The sequence below is a fragment of the Aotus nancymaae genome, unplaced genomic scaffold (genome assembly GCF_030222135.1).
Source record: "Aotus nancymaae isolate 86718 unplaced genomic scaffold, 86718_ANA_hifiasm-v0.15.2.pri h1tg000040l, whole genome shotgun sequence".
NCBI classification, from domain to species: Eukaryota; Metazoa; Chordata; class Mammalia; order Primates; family Aotidae; genus Aotus; species Aotus nancymaae.
In genome coordinates this window covers 55,446,603-55,461,568 of record NW_026988454.1, presented here as the reverse complement: position 1 = coordinate 55,461,568, position 14,966 = coordinate 55,446,603, and the positions used below count along the sequence as shown (strand labels likewise).

The 14,966-nt window shown below is 41.1% G+C and overlaps 1 long non-coding RNA gene across 1 annotated transcript in view; it reads left to right on the top strand.

The window, feature by feature from the left end:
- Positions 1-14,966, top strand: part of LOC105707498 (uncharacterized) — a 95,956-nt gene that overhangs the window by 42,401 nt on the left and 38,589 nt on the right. The gene's annotated exons all lie outside the window — the stretch shown is intronic.

The following is a 14,966-nucleotide window of genomic DNA, read 5'->3' as shown; positions in this document are numbered from 1 at the left end:
ATGATTGCATTATTGCACTCCAACCTGGGTGACAGAGTGAGACCCTATCTCTTAAAAACAAACAAACAAAAAAAGAAACTCTGTATGTGGAACCCAGCAATCTGAGTTTTCACAAGCCCTCCAGGTGCTTCTGATACCTGCTAAAGTTTGAGAAACACTGGTCTAGTAGGGAATGCTTTTCCAAACAGCCAGATGGGAGGCTGGGCATTAGAGGAGGAAATGAGTCAGGAAGGCTCAGAAGCAGTCAGCTCCTGCCCCTTGACTGCTGTGGTCCTTGTTCAGTCACTTCCCCTTCCAGAGGCTCTGCTCGGTGGCCCAGCAGCCAAGGCCATGTTGTGTGGTGGGAAGATTATGGGATTATGAGTGGCCTTTCCCAGCAGCATACTTCACCCTTTTGTGACCCATTTTTTTCTGTTGTATAGAATGAATCAGAGGTAAGGAGGGAGAGCAAATGACCTAATGATCTCCTCCAGCCCTGCCACCTGACAGTTCTGTGCCTTGCTGACTCACTGGAGTCATGGTTTTGTCCTTCTCCATGAGCGGTGGAGATGGTGTAGTTGGGAGCTTCAAAGTAAAGACCCCAGAGTCAAACAGAGTTTGGGTTTGAACCAAGGTTAACTTGCTAGATGCATGACCTTGGGCAAGCTGCTTAACTTCTCTGGGTCTCAATTTCTTCACCTATAAAGTAAGGATGACAAAGTCACCCTCACTGGAGTATTTGGGGCTTTAATGAGGTGTATGTATGTGTGTAAAACACATAGCAGAGTGCCTGGCATGAAGTAAATGCTAAGTTAATGTAGCTATTGCCATGATGTGCATTTTGTAGTTCGCCAGGACACACATCCTTTGGACAATTGTTTCTTTCCACATACCTCTCTTTACTGATCCCTCACAAAAAGATAGGCCATGTGTTTCTTTTCTCTTTTGTGAGGTCTTACAAACCTCAGTCAAGGGAGACAAAGTTGACACATAATTTTTCTGGAAATCTCAAGCCATCCTGATACTGAAAAAGGCACAACTCCATTTGCAATGCTACCTCACTCGAGGACATCTACAGACTCAGACACATCTCACTTGAGCCTTCTGTATAAGAGCAGCTTTATTCCTGTTTTCCAGGTAAGGAAACAAAAGCTCAGGAAGATTAGGTAGCTGAAAGAGGGTCACCCAACAACTCAATGGGGAGCCTAGATTCAGGCACTCATGTCTGAGTTAGATGTCTCCACAGAAACCAAGGTTTAGCTATCTCCTAAAACATCTGTTCTTGGCCAGGCACAGTGGCTCACGCCTGTCATCTCAGCACTTTAGGAAGCCAAGGCGGGCAGATCACCTGAGATCAGGAGTTCGAGACCAGCCTGGCCAACATGGTGAAACCCCGTCTCTACTAAAAATACAACAAATTAGCCAGGTGCGGAGGCAGGTGCCTATAATCCCAGCTTCTCGGGAGGCTGAGGCAGAATTGCTTGAACCCAGGAGGCAGAGGTTGCAGTGAGCTGAGATTGCGTCACTGCATTCCAGCCTGGGAGACTGAGTGAAACTCCGTCTCAAAAAAAAAAAAAAAAAAATCTGTTCTTTTCTGTTCCTCCCAATAGCCTATAAACGCCTTGCATCTCCCAGTCCTAGATCTCCAGCACCTAGTCTGGCAGCTAGCACAGAGTGGATGCTAAACAAATGTTTGCTGAATGACAAATGAAGGAAAGAAATAAAGCCTTTGGATTCTTTGCACTCTATGCATGACTTCTCTTTTGCAAGTGTTTGGAATTATGGCCCCAATTTTTTTGATGGAAAAGCTTCCTCTGCTGCCCCTGGGAACATGGCCCAGCCTGCTCATCACTGGTCCATTGCTTGCCAGCATGGAATGGTAGATGTGGCAAGGCAGATACCTAATTCTCTACTGCCATCCCTCCTCATCCCTTCCTCTGGGATTCCCCAGCCCCAGCTGTTCCCTTATGGCCCTAGAGTTATTTTTATAGGCTCTTTGCAGAGCAGATGTCCCTGAGTGGGCATCCAGCTTCTCTTACTGTAATGCCTTTCACAGAAACAGCCAATTACACTGCTGACATCCCTCAACCCCAAATATAGAGGAAGGGAAAAGATGAATCAATGTAATGGGAGAATTCTGCCTCTCAGACTTCGCACTCTCCCTCTCCCCATTCACCCCCATAGATTCCCCGCCCCCAACTGTCAACATTAGTATCTGTCAGCTGGTGGTTAGACACTTGAACAGACTTTGCCAATTAGAGAAGTCACACCTCTTGGTTGGCAGGCGCACGCTATTGTGCCTGGGTTCCCAACAGGGAGCCATATAGCTTTTGGGCAATGTGGATGTGCCAGGAAGGAACAAGGAAGTGTCCCTGAGCGCAGCTGGCGTCAGGTGGGAGGCCCCATCTGAAAGCGACTCTCAGGTAAAGACACACGATGAGCTGTTGTTTTCTGTGGGTTTGATTTGGAGGTATTGTTGCTCCACTCCAAATCATCTTGATTTATTCAGGGGGAGGGTACACTGAGTTTGTCTTGGCAGCATTAAAACCCTTCTGTTGTTCTTTTGTCCTTTATTATTCCTCCCTCCTCCTCCCCCTTTTTGGTGAACTCTGAGTTTTGCTGTTTTATACTGGGAAACCGAACAGGGGAAGTAACAGAAGCAACTCCTTACAGTTCTGAGGGGCTCAGCAAAGCCCTCTCACATCATGATATCATTCCATCTCCAGGACAATTCTGAATGAAGTCAGGAGACTAGGTAGTGGTGTTTTCATTTTGGGAATAAAGACACTGAATTCCAGGAGGGTTAAGGGATTGGTCTTCCACATGGTGGAGAGAAAAAAAAAAGGTGAATTGAGAATTTGACTGTTAACCCTGGTAATCCACAGTCTGTCTGCCTGTCTAAGATTATTCAATTATCTCTTCGTCATCGACTTTCTCATCTGCAATTCCAGGGATCTTGTAGTCTTGTTGGACTTCAAGAGTCTTTACTTCCAAGTTCATTTAGTTTATAGTGACCCAAATGAGATTAGATCACCATGACACCAAGTCCTACCACAGAAATTGGTCCATAAATGAGTTCATCTTTTCTTCTTAATTTTAATGACAAATTTCAAACACACATGAAAGATAAGGGAGAAAAGTAAAAGGAACCCCTATAGGCTGTCAAGCAGCTTTGACACTGATCATTTTACCTATCTCGTTTACTCTAGACTTCTTTTAAAAAAATCCACAGTATTTTACTTTTAACATTTTATTTTACGAGTTTTTAAAAAATTGATAAATAAAATTGTATATAGTTAACATGTACAGCAAACAACATGTTTGAAATATGTAAAATAACCATGTGAAGTAATGCACATGTTAATTAGCTCAAGTTTATCTTTGGAAAGGTTTCTACCATGCGGAAAGGTTAACTGGAACTAATGAACATGTGTATTACCTCACATAGTTGTTTTTGTAATGAGAACACTTAAAATCTACTCTTTTAGCATTTTTCAAGAATATAATATATTGTTATTAACCTAGTCACCATATTGTACAATAGATCTCTTAAACTTATTCCTCCTATCTAGCTGAATTTTTATAGCCTTTGAACACTAACTCCTCAACCTCCCTCCCCCTGGTGATCACCATTCAAATCTGTAGTATTGTAAAGTAAATCCCAGCTATCATGTTACTTCACCAATAGAAAGTTCAGTATGCATCTTTAAACAATAGGGATGTTTTTATTTTTTATTTGTTTTATTACATTTAAGTTCTGGGATACATGTGCAGAATGTGCAGGTTTGTTACATAGGTATACACGTTTCATGGTGGTTTGCTGCACCCATCAACCCATCACCTACATTAGGTATTTCTCTTAATGCTATCCCTCCCCTAGAGCCCCCCTCCAACAGGCCTCAGTGTGTGATGCTCCCTTCCCTGTGTCCATGTATTTTCGTTGTTTAACTCCCACTTACGAGTGAGAACATGCAGTGTTCAGTTTTCTGTTTCTGTGTTAGTTTGCTGAGAATGATGGTTTCCAGCTTCATCCACGTCCCTGCAAAGGACATGAACTCATCCTTTTTTATGGCTGTATAGTATTCCATGGTGTATATGTGCCACATTTTCTATCATTGATAGGCCTTGGGATTTGTTCCAAGTCTTTGCTATTGTGAATAGTGCTGCAATAAACATAAATGTGCATGTATCTTTATGGTAAAGTGATTTATAATCCTTTGGGTATATACCCAGTAATGGGATTGCTGGGTCAAATTGTATTTCTTGTTCTAGATCCTTGAGTAATTGCCACACTGTCTTCCACAATGGTTGAACTATTTACACTCCTACCAACAGTGTAAGAGTATTCCTATTTCTCCACATCCTCTCCAGCATCTGTTGTTTCCTGACTTTTTAATGATCACCATTCTAACTGGCATGAGATGGTATCTCATTGTGGTTTTGATTTGCATTTTTCTAATGACCAGTGATGAGCTTTTTTTCATATGTTTGTTGGCCACATAAATGTCTTCTTTTGAGAAGTGTCTGTTCATATCCTTTGCCCACTTTTTGATGAGGTTGTTTGTTTTTTTCTTGTAAATTTGTTTAACTTCCTTGTAGATTCTTGACATTAGCCCTTTGTCAGATGGATAGATTGCAAAAATGTTCTCTCATTCTGTAGGTTGCCTTTTCACTCTGATAATAGTTTCTTTTGCTATGCAGAAACTCTTTAGTTTAATCAGATCCCATTTGTCAATTTTGGCTTTTGTTGCCATTGATTTTGGTGTTTTAGTCACTAAGTCTTTGCCCCTGCCTATGTCCTGAGTAGTATTGCCTAGGTTTTCTTCTAAGGTTTTTATGGTTTTAGGTCTTACTTTTAAGTCTTTAATCTATCTTGAGTTAATTTTTATATAAGGTGAAAGGAAGGGGTCCAATTTCAGTTTTCTGCATATGACTAGACAGTTATCCCAATGATATTTATTAAATAGGGTATCCTTTTCCTATTGCTTGTTTTTGTCAGGGATGTCAAAGATCAGATGATTGTAGATGTGTGGTGTTATTTCTGAGACCTCTGTACTGTTCCATTGGTCTATATATCTCTTTTGGTACCAGTACCATGCTGTTTTGGTTACTGTAGCATGTAGTATATTTGAAGTCAGGTAGCATGATGCCTCCAGCTTTATTATTTTTGCTTAGGATTGTCTTGGCAATATGGGTTCTTTTTGGTTCCATATGAAATTTAAAGTAGTTTTTTCTAATTCTATGAAGAAAGTCAATTGTAGCTTGATGGGGATAGCATTGAAGCAATAAATTACTTTGGGCAGTATGGTCGTTTTCACAATAATGATTCTTACTATCGATGAGCATGGAGTGTTTTTCCATTTGTTTGTGTCTTTTATTTCCTTGAGCGGTGGTTTGTAGTTTTCCTTGAAGATGTCCTTCACATCCCTTGTAAGTTGTACTCCTAGGTATTTTATTCTCTTTGTAGCAATTGTGAATGGGAGTTCACTCATGATTTGGCTCTCTGCTTGTCTGTTATTGGTGTGTAGGAATGCTTGTGATTTTTGCACATTGATTTTGTATACTGAGACTTTGCTGAAGTTGCTTATCAGCTTAAGAAGATTTTGGGTGGAGATGATATAGTTTTCTAAATATATAATCATGCCATCTGCAAACAGAGACAATCTGACTTCCTCTCTTCCTATCTGAATACCCTTTGTTTCTTTCTCTTGCCTGATTGCTCTGGCCAGAACTTCCAATACTATGTTGAATAGGAGTGGTGAGGGAGGGCTTCCTTTTCTTGTGCTGGTTTTCAAAGGGAATGCTTCCAGTATTTGCCCATTCAGTATGATATTGGCTGTGGGTTTGTCATAACTAGCTCTTATGATTTTGAGAAATGTTCCATCAATACCTAGTTTATTGACAGTTTTTAGCATGAAAGGCTGTTGAATTTTATTGAAAGCCTTTTCTGCATCTATTGAGATAATCATGTGTTTTTGTCACTGGTTCTGTTTATGTGATGGCTTATGTTTCTTGATATGCGTATGTTGAACCAGCTTTACATCCCAGGGATGAAACTGACTTGATTGTGGCAGATAAGCTTTTTGATGTGCTGCTGGATTCAGTTTGGCAGTATTTTATTGAGGATTTCCACATCAATGTTCATCAGGGATATTGGCCTGAAAATTTCTTTTTTTGTTATATCTCTGCCAGGTTTTGGTACCAGGATGATGCTGGCCTCTTAAAAGGAGTTAGGGAGGGTTCCCTCTTTTTCTATTGTTTGGAATAGTTTCAGAAGGAATGGCACCAGCTCCTGTTTGTACCTCTGGTAGAATTCAGCTGTGAATCTGTCTGGTCCTGGACATTTTTTGGTTTGTAGACTATTAATTACTACCTCAATTTCAGAACTTGTTATTGGTCTATTCAGGGATTTGACTTCTTCCTGGTTTAGTCTTGGGAGGATGTATGTGTCCAGGAATTTATCCATTTCTTCTAGATTTTCTAGTTTATTTGTGTAGGGGTGTTTACAGTATTTTCTGACAATAGTTTGTATTTCTGTGGGATCAGTGGTGATATCCCCTTTATCATTTTTTATTGTGTCTATTTGATTCATCTTTTCTTCTTTATTAGTCTGGCTAACAGTCTATCTATTTTGTTGATCTTTTCAAATAAACCAGCTCCTGGATTCACTGATTTTTTTGAAGGGGTTTTTGTGTCTCTGTCTCCTTCAGTTCTGCTCTGATCTTAGTTATTTCTTGTCTTCTGCCAGCTTTTAAATTTGCTCTTGCTTATCTAGTTCTTTTAATTGTAATGTTAGGGTATAGATTTTAGATCTTTCCTGCTTTCTCTTATGCGCATTTAGTGCTATAAATTTCCCTCTACACACTGCTTTAAATGTGTCCCAGAGATTCTGGTTCATTGTGTCTTTGTTCTCATTGGTTTCAAAGAACATCTTTATTTCTGCCTTAATTTCATTATTTATCCAGTGGTCATTCAGGAACAGGTTGTTCAGTTTCCACATAGTTGTGCAGTTTTGAGGTAGTTTCTTAACGCTGAGTTCTAATTTGATTGCACTGTGGTCTGTGAGACTGTTAGTTATGATTTGCTTTCTTTTGTATTTGCTGAGAAGTGTTTTCTTCCAATTATTTGGTCAATTTTAGAATAAGTGCAATGTGGTACTGAGAAGAATGTATATTATGTTGATTTGAGGTGGAGAGTTCTGTAGATGTCTATTAGGTCTGCGTGGTCCAGATCTGAGTCCACGTCCTGAATATCCTCATTAATTTTCTGTCTAATATTGACAGTTGGGTGTTAAAGCTTCCCACTATTATTGTATGGGAGTCTAAGTCTCTTTGTGGGTCTATAAGAACTTGCTTTATGGATGTGGGTGCTTCTGTATTGGATGCATATATATTTAGGATAGTTAGCCTTTCTTGTTGTGTTACTTATCCCTTTACCATTAAGTAATGCCCTTCTTTGTCTCTTTTGATCTTTGTTGGTTTAAAGTCTGTTTTATCAGAGACTAGGATTGCAACCCCTGCTTTTTTTTTTTTTCTTTCCATTGCTTGGTAAATCTTTCTTCATCCCTTTATTTTGAGCCTATGTGTGTCTTTGCATGTGAGATCGGTCTCCTGAATACAGCACATTGATCAATCTTGACTCTTATCCAATTTGCCAGTCTGTGACTTTCAATTGAGGGATTTAGCCCATTTATATTTAATGTTAATATTGTTATATGTGAATTTGATTCTCTCATTATGATGCTAGCTGATTATTTTCCCCATTAGTTGATGCAGTTTCTTCATAATGTTGGTAATTTTTACAATTTGGTATGTTTTTGCAGTGGCTGGTATCAGTCATTCATTTCCATGTTCAGTGCTTCCTTCAGGAGCTCCCGTAAGGCAGGCCTGGTGCTCACATAATGTCTCAGCATTTGCTTGTCTATAAAGGATTTTATCTCTTCTTTGCTTATGAAGCTTAGTTTGGCTGTATATAAAATTCTGGGTTGAAAATTCTTTTCTTTAAGAATGTTGAATATTGGCCTCCACTCTCTTCTGGCTCGTAGGGCTTCTGCAGAGAGATCTGCTGTGAGTATGATGGGCTTCCCTTTGTGGGTAAGCTGAACTTTCTTTCTGGCTGCCTTAACAGTTTTTCCTTCATTTTCATCTTGGTGAATCTGACAGTTGTGTGTCTTGGGGTTGCTCTTCTTGAGGAGTATCTTTGTGGTGTTCTCTGTATTTTCTGAATTTAAAGGTTGACCTGTCTTGCTAGGTTGGGGAAGTTCTCCTGGATAATATCCTGAAGTGTGTTTTCCAACTTGGTTCCATTCTCCCTGTCACTTTCAGGTATACCAATCAAATACAGGTTTGGTCTTTTCACTTAGTCCCATATTTCTTGGAGGCTTTGTTCATTACTTTTCATTCTTTTTCCTCTAATCTTGTCTTCATGCTTTATTTCATTAAGTTGATCTTCAATCTCTGATATTCTTTCTTCTGCTTTATCAATTTGGCTATTAATATTTGTGTATGCTTCACAGAATTCTCGTGCTGTGTTTTTCAGCTCCATCAGGTCATTTATGTTCTTCTCTAAACTGGTTACTCTAGTTAGCAATTTGTCTAACCTTTTTTCAAGGTTCTTAGCTTCCTTGCTTTGGGTTAGAACATGCGCCTTTAGCTCGGAAGAGTTTGTTATTGCCCACCTTCTGAAGCCTACTTTTGTCAGTTCATCAAACTCACTCTCCATCCAGTTTTGTTCTCTTGCTGGTGAGGAGTTGTGATCCTTTGGAGGAGAAGAGACATTCTGGTTTTTGGAATTTTCGGGCTTTTTGTGCTGGTTTCTCCCCATCTTCATGGATTTGTCTACCTTTGGTCTTTGATGTTGGTGACTTTCAGATTGGGTCTCTGAGTGGATGTCCTTTTTGTTGATGTTGATAATATTACTTTCTGTTTGTTAGTTTTCCTTCTAATAAGCCCCTCTGCTGCAGGTCCGCTGGAGTTTGCTGAAGGTCAACTCCAGGCCCTCTTTGCTGGGTATCACCAGTAGAACCTACAGAACAGCAAAGATTGCTGCCTGTTTCTTCCTCTGGAAGCTTCGTCCCAGAGGGGTACCTGCCAAATGCTGGCCACAGCTCTCATGTATGACATGTCTGTTGGCCCCTGCTGGGAGGTATCTCCCAATCAGGTGGCATGGGTGTCAGGGACCCACTTGAGGAGGCAGTCTGTCCTTTAGCCGAGCTCAAGCACTGTGCTGGGAAATGTGCTGCTCTCTTCAGAGCTGGCAGGTAGGAATGTTTAAGTGTGCTGAAGTTGCACCCACAGCTGCCCCTTCCCCTAGGTGCTCTGTTCCAGGGAGATTGGAGTTTTATCTATAAACCCCTGTCTGGGACTGCTGCCTTTTTTTCAGAGATGCCCTGCCCAGAGGGGAGGAATCTAGAGAGGTAGTTTGGCTACAGCTGCTTTGCTGAGCTGCAGTGGGCTCTGCCCAGTTCAAACTTCTAAGCAGCTTTGTTTACACTGTGAGGGGAAAACCACCTACTCAAGCCTCAGCAATGGTGGACGTCCCTTCCTCCACCATGCTTGAGCATCCCAGGTCGACTTCAGACTGCTGTGCTGGCAGTGAGAATTTCAAGCTCCATGGGGGTGGGATCTGGTGAGCTAGACCACTTGGCTCCCTGGTTTCAGCCCCCTTTCCAGGGGAGTGAATGGTTCTGTCTCTCTGGCATTCCAGATGCCACTGGGGTATGAAAAAACTCCTGTAGTTAGCTTGGTGTCTGCCCAAAGGGCTGCCCAGTTTTGTGCTTGAAACCCAGGGCCCTGGTGGTGTAAGCACTTGAGGGAATCTCCTGGTTTGTGAGTTGCAAAGACTGTGGGAAAAGCATTTTATCTGGGCTGGAATGCACAGTTCCTCATGGCACAATCCCTCAGGGCTTCCCTTGGCTAGAGGAGGGAGTTCCTTGACCCCTTGTACTTCCCAGGTGAGGCATCAACCCACCCTGTTTTGGTTTACCCTCTGTGGGCTGCACCCCCTGTCTAATCAGTCCCAATGAGATGAGCCATGCACATCAGTTAGAAATGCAGAAATCATCTGCATTCTGTGTTGATCTCCCTGGGAGCTGAAGACTGGAGCTGTTCTTATTCAGCCATCTTGCCAGCCACCAGGGATGTTTTTAAAATACACAACCACTATGCCATTCTCGCACCCAACAAAATTAACTACCACTCCTTAGTAGTATTTATTACCCGTACTATATCCAAATTTTCTGATTGTCTTAAAGATGTCCTTTTTATAGTTGGTTCACTTGGATTAGGATGTAAACAAGGTCCATATGTCGTATTTGGTTATCTCTCTTCTGTCTCTATCATTTCACGGCTCCTTCTTTTCTTCTTCTCATGCCATTGATTTGTGGGAGAAAATAGGTCATTTGTCCTGGAGAATGTACCATACTCTGAATTTAGCTAATTGCTTCTCTATTGTGTTGTTTAACTTGTACCTCTGCCCTCTGTATTTCTTGTAAATGGGCAGGTAGGCCTAGAGGCTTGATCAAATCCTAGTTCAATTTTATAACTCCTTGGTGGTGCTGTGCATATAAAGTCTGATTGGCCATTTTTAGTGATTCTGAGACTGAGACTGATTAGAGGGTTCAGATATTATCAAAGGGATTCCTCCATTATAAATGAACTCATTTTTTATTTGCAGTTTTCTTTAGCCTACATGTTAACGGATCCATCAAAGTTTTAAAAGTGTATCTGTCTTTATCCTATTCTCTTTCATCTTTTTTAGCCTCTTCCTATTTTCTATGGTAGATACTCATTTTCTTCCTCTCTCACCACTAAAGTATTAAAGCAAAATGAGGAACGGTATGCTTTAAAACAAACCTCAGACATATCCAGACATTTGATTTGCCATCAGAACAATCTGCTACTCATTACAATGTTTTAGAGACTAATGAATTTTGTGTTGCTGTTTTGTAAGATTCTCGGTTGAAATTCTTGCAAGTAATTGAAAATTTATACTTGGACAAATTATGCAAATGAAGGGCCTCAGAGAAAATGATCAACAGTGTTCTCAGGATTGCAGCTAAGGACTTTTCATTTTTCTCAGTTAAGCATTTTTAAACCATCCTTTTGCTTAGCAGGCATACTTCTGCTTTTATTTTCTTTCCACAGCAAGACAGGAACTCACTCTAGGGGGTAACAGGCTGGAGGCAGGCAGGGTCAGCTGGGCAGGAGGCCTGTGTCACTGGGAGGCATTGCTAGTCTCACCTGTAGTGGAATGACATATTATGGAGGGTACAGATGAAGTCTGAGTTATATACAACATGTGTGCATCATCATTATATTACTTTAGATCAGGGACACTGAGACACCTCTCAGGACACATGCTATTATAAAGAAAGCAGTAGGAATCTGTCAGAATCCTTTCTAGTTCTCTGTAGTTACAGTGGGTCTTACACAAATTCACATACATTCACACCGCTATAGCAACATGCTTTTTAAGGAAAGTCCTATTACAGTAATAGACAGTTGAAGTTGGCTTCTAAAATGTAATACCGTCCTTTGTGCCGGACTGCCAGTCTGGTTCCCTAGCTACCTACCTTTCCTTAATTGCTTCTTTGTTCTTTCTTTTAAGCCCCAGCTCTACCTTTTACAACTAATGTGTGAGGCATTGACACTCTTGAGTCTCAGTTGCTTGTTCCTTGCATTGGAGTTAAAATAATACATACCTGGGGTAAGCATTAAGGAGATAGAATATCTTTGAGGGACTTGTAAACTGGGTGGCACTATACATTTGAATGGTGTTGCACTCAATTCTTATTCTATCAAAACTTGACTTTAAAACCCTTTGGGGCCAAGTGCAGTGGCTCACACCTGTAATTCCAGCACTTTAGGAGGCCAAGATGGGAGGACTGCTTGGCACTAGGAGTTCCAGACCAACCTGGCATACACAGCGAGACCCTGTCTCTACTAAGAAATGAACTAGCCAGGTATAGTGGTGTGCACTTGCAGTCCCAGTTACTAGGGAGGCTGAGGCAGGAGGATCACTTGAGCCCAGGAAGTCAAAGCTGCAGTGAACTGTGTGGTGAGAGAGGAAAAAAATGAGTATCTACTATGAAAAATAGGAAAAGACTAAAAAAGATGAAAGGAAATACGATAAAGACAGATACACTTTTAAAACTTTGATGGATCTGTTAATGTGATGGTGTCACTGCACTCCAGTCTGGGTGACAGAGGGAGACTCTGCCTCAAAAGAAACAAACAATGAACCAAAACAAAAAACAAACCCTTTGGTAGTGCTCCCTTGCTTCTGATGTAGTGCAGACTCGTTAAAGAGCTTACAAGGTTTACAGGATCCAGCCTCTCCTTGCTCTCCAGCCTTATGTCTCCCGACCCTGAACTCTCAGTCCAAACCTCCAGACATGTGCTGTACTTTCTCACCATCCTGCCTTTGCATGTGCCATTTCCTTGGCTTAGATCATTGTACTTCACCTCCTCCTCTGTGCTGGGCAAATGAAACCCCAATCTTCTGTTTCTGTTAGATCCTCTTCTATCTGGGAAGCTTTCCCTAATTTCCAAAAACTGTAGGGTACTATCAGAGAGCACTTATTGCTCATGTTGTAATTCTAGCTCAGTGTGTATCACACAGTTGCTGCCCCATTTATTTGCTGCATAGTTGAATAAAACACTAAGTTCCAACCCTACTTTCTTTTTGGCAAATTGATGTCTTCTTTCCCCAGCTTATTTTTTATACCTTAGAATTATCACAGGCCAGGTGCAGTTGCTCATGCCTGTAATCTCAGCACTTTGGGAGGCCGAGGCAGTGGATCACAAGGTCAGGAGTTTGAGGCCAGCCTGTCCAATATGGTGAAACCCTGTCTCTACTAATAATACAAAAATTAGCTAGGTGTGGTAGTGCGCACCTGTAGTCCCAGCTACTCAGGAGGCCGAGGCAGGAGAATTGCTTGAACCCAGGAGGCAGAGGTTGCAGTGAGCCCAGATCATGTCACTGCACTCCAATCTGGGTGACAGCATGAGACTCTGTCTCAAAAAAAAAAAAAAAGATTTATCACCTCATTGCACTCTGCTTGTTTCCTGTAGTGTTCAGTTTAGCATCTTATTATATATAATCTTATTCTCAAATTTATGTGTTCATCTTGTTATTATTCTGAGTCCTAGTGTAGGCAGACCAGGAACTCAACCCCTATTATATTAGTTGTCTATTGCTATGTAATAAATTACCCTCAAATTTAGCAACTTAAAACAACAATGAATGTTACCTCACACTGTTTCCATAGAGCAGGAATTCAGAAGCTGTTTAGCTGGGTGGTTCTGGCTCAGGATCTCTCAGGAGGTTGCAGTCAGGATGTTGGCCAGAATTGTGGTTGTCTGAAGGTTCGACTGGGGCTGGAGGATCTGCTTCTAAGATGGCACACTCACTTGGCTGTTGTCTGGAGGCCTCAGTTCCTTGCTGACAGCTGGCAGGAGGCCTCGGATCCCTGCCATATGGAATTCTCCATCGTGTGTTGCAGGTGGCCTCACAAGATGCAGCTGGCTTTCCCCAGAGTGATCCAGAGAAACAGTACAAGGGAAGCCACAGTGCCTTTTGTCTTCAAAGTCTCACACCATCATTTTAGCTTGTTTTTGTTTGTTTAAAAATGAGTCACTGTTCTAAGTGCTTTACTTGTATTACCTCATTTGATCCCCACAAGAATCTGAGAGATCATGTCATATTCAGATGGTGAAACATATCCCAAGGCTAGATTTATGTAAGGTCTCTCAAAAAAGGTGTAGAACCAAAATTCTAATGTGTCTTTGGATTCAGTACCATTTTCCCTATGAGTGTATGACATGCCTCAGAGAGTAGGTTATGCACTAGGAGAATTTGAGCCCATATGTGTGTGTCTATTTATACACACATAAATATAAGTGTATGACAACTGTAATAGATGAAAATCATAGGGCATATACTTCTTAACATCTGTAAAAACACAGAAAAAAGAAGCAAATGTAATAGGAAATTTCTTTTCAAATTTACTTGGGAACTTGCTCAAATCCAGTAGAAATTACCTTTATCTTTTCCATTTTATTTAGGCAACTGTGGAATCCACCTTATATTTAAGTTTGAGGATTTCTGGGTTCAATTCTTTGCCCTTCCATTGAAACATTTATTTTATTAAACACATATAGTACTTTTCTGCTTTCATTAAGTTTATTAGCTTCTTATCAAATACTTTAATCCTCATAACAGTCCTAGGAGAAGGCACCAGTCCTCATTTTATTGATGAGGAGCTAAATTGCAGCAAAGTCAAGGTCACATGGCTAATGAGGTCAGAGTCAGGGTTTGAATGAACGCAGGCAGTCTAGCTTCTGTGTCCACTACTTCACCTCCTCACCCTGTCACCTCTCCCATCTGTGCAGGTCAAGAAGTCAAACTCTGTAACTCTGCAAGTATATTGGATTTCTGGATAAAATGAGCCTGACATATTATTCATGTTCTTGGGGGAGAAAACCCTTTTCTCCCTTTACATTGGTGAATTCTTGTATTCTGCAGTTAATGTGCATGCCAGTTCTCAGTAAGGACTCAGCATTGCTGAATGAACTGTGTTGTTCCAGATAGAAGGCCCATCAGAGTCCTGGGCTTCCCATGGATGCAGGCTCCGTGATGTAGACATGCATCCCTTTGATCAGCCTCTGACTCAGGCAGCTAGCCACAATGTCTTACACTTCTTTTCAGTAGTAATTATGACGTAGGTAGCATCCTTAGAGGAAGTGGTGGAAGTCACTTTCCACAGTGGTAATGATCATCTTCCTCTTTTCCTTTCATCTCCTTTCTCCTCAACTGTATTAAGAAGCACTTTCATTTAAAGGGGAAATATTATGATATTTGTGTCTATCTCTGCTTATTGGCTGCCTAAGCAAGAGGGGACTGACCTTCCCGAGGTGCACACCAAGGTTAACATTCCTAGAGCTTCAGGCATTTTTGTCATTTAATGGACACTCTTTTCATTCATC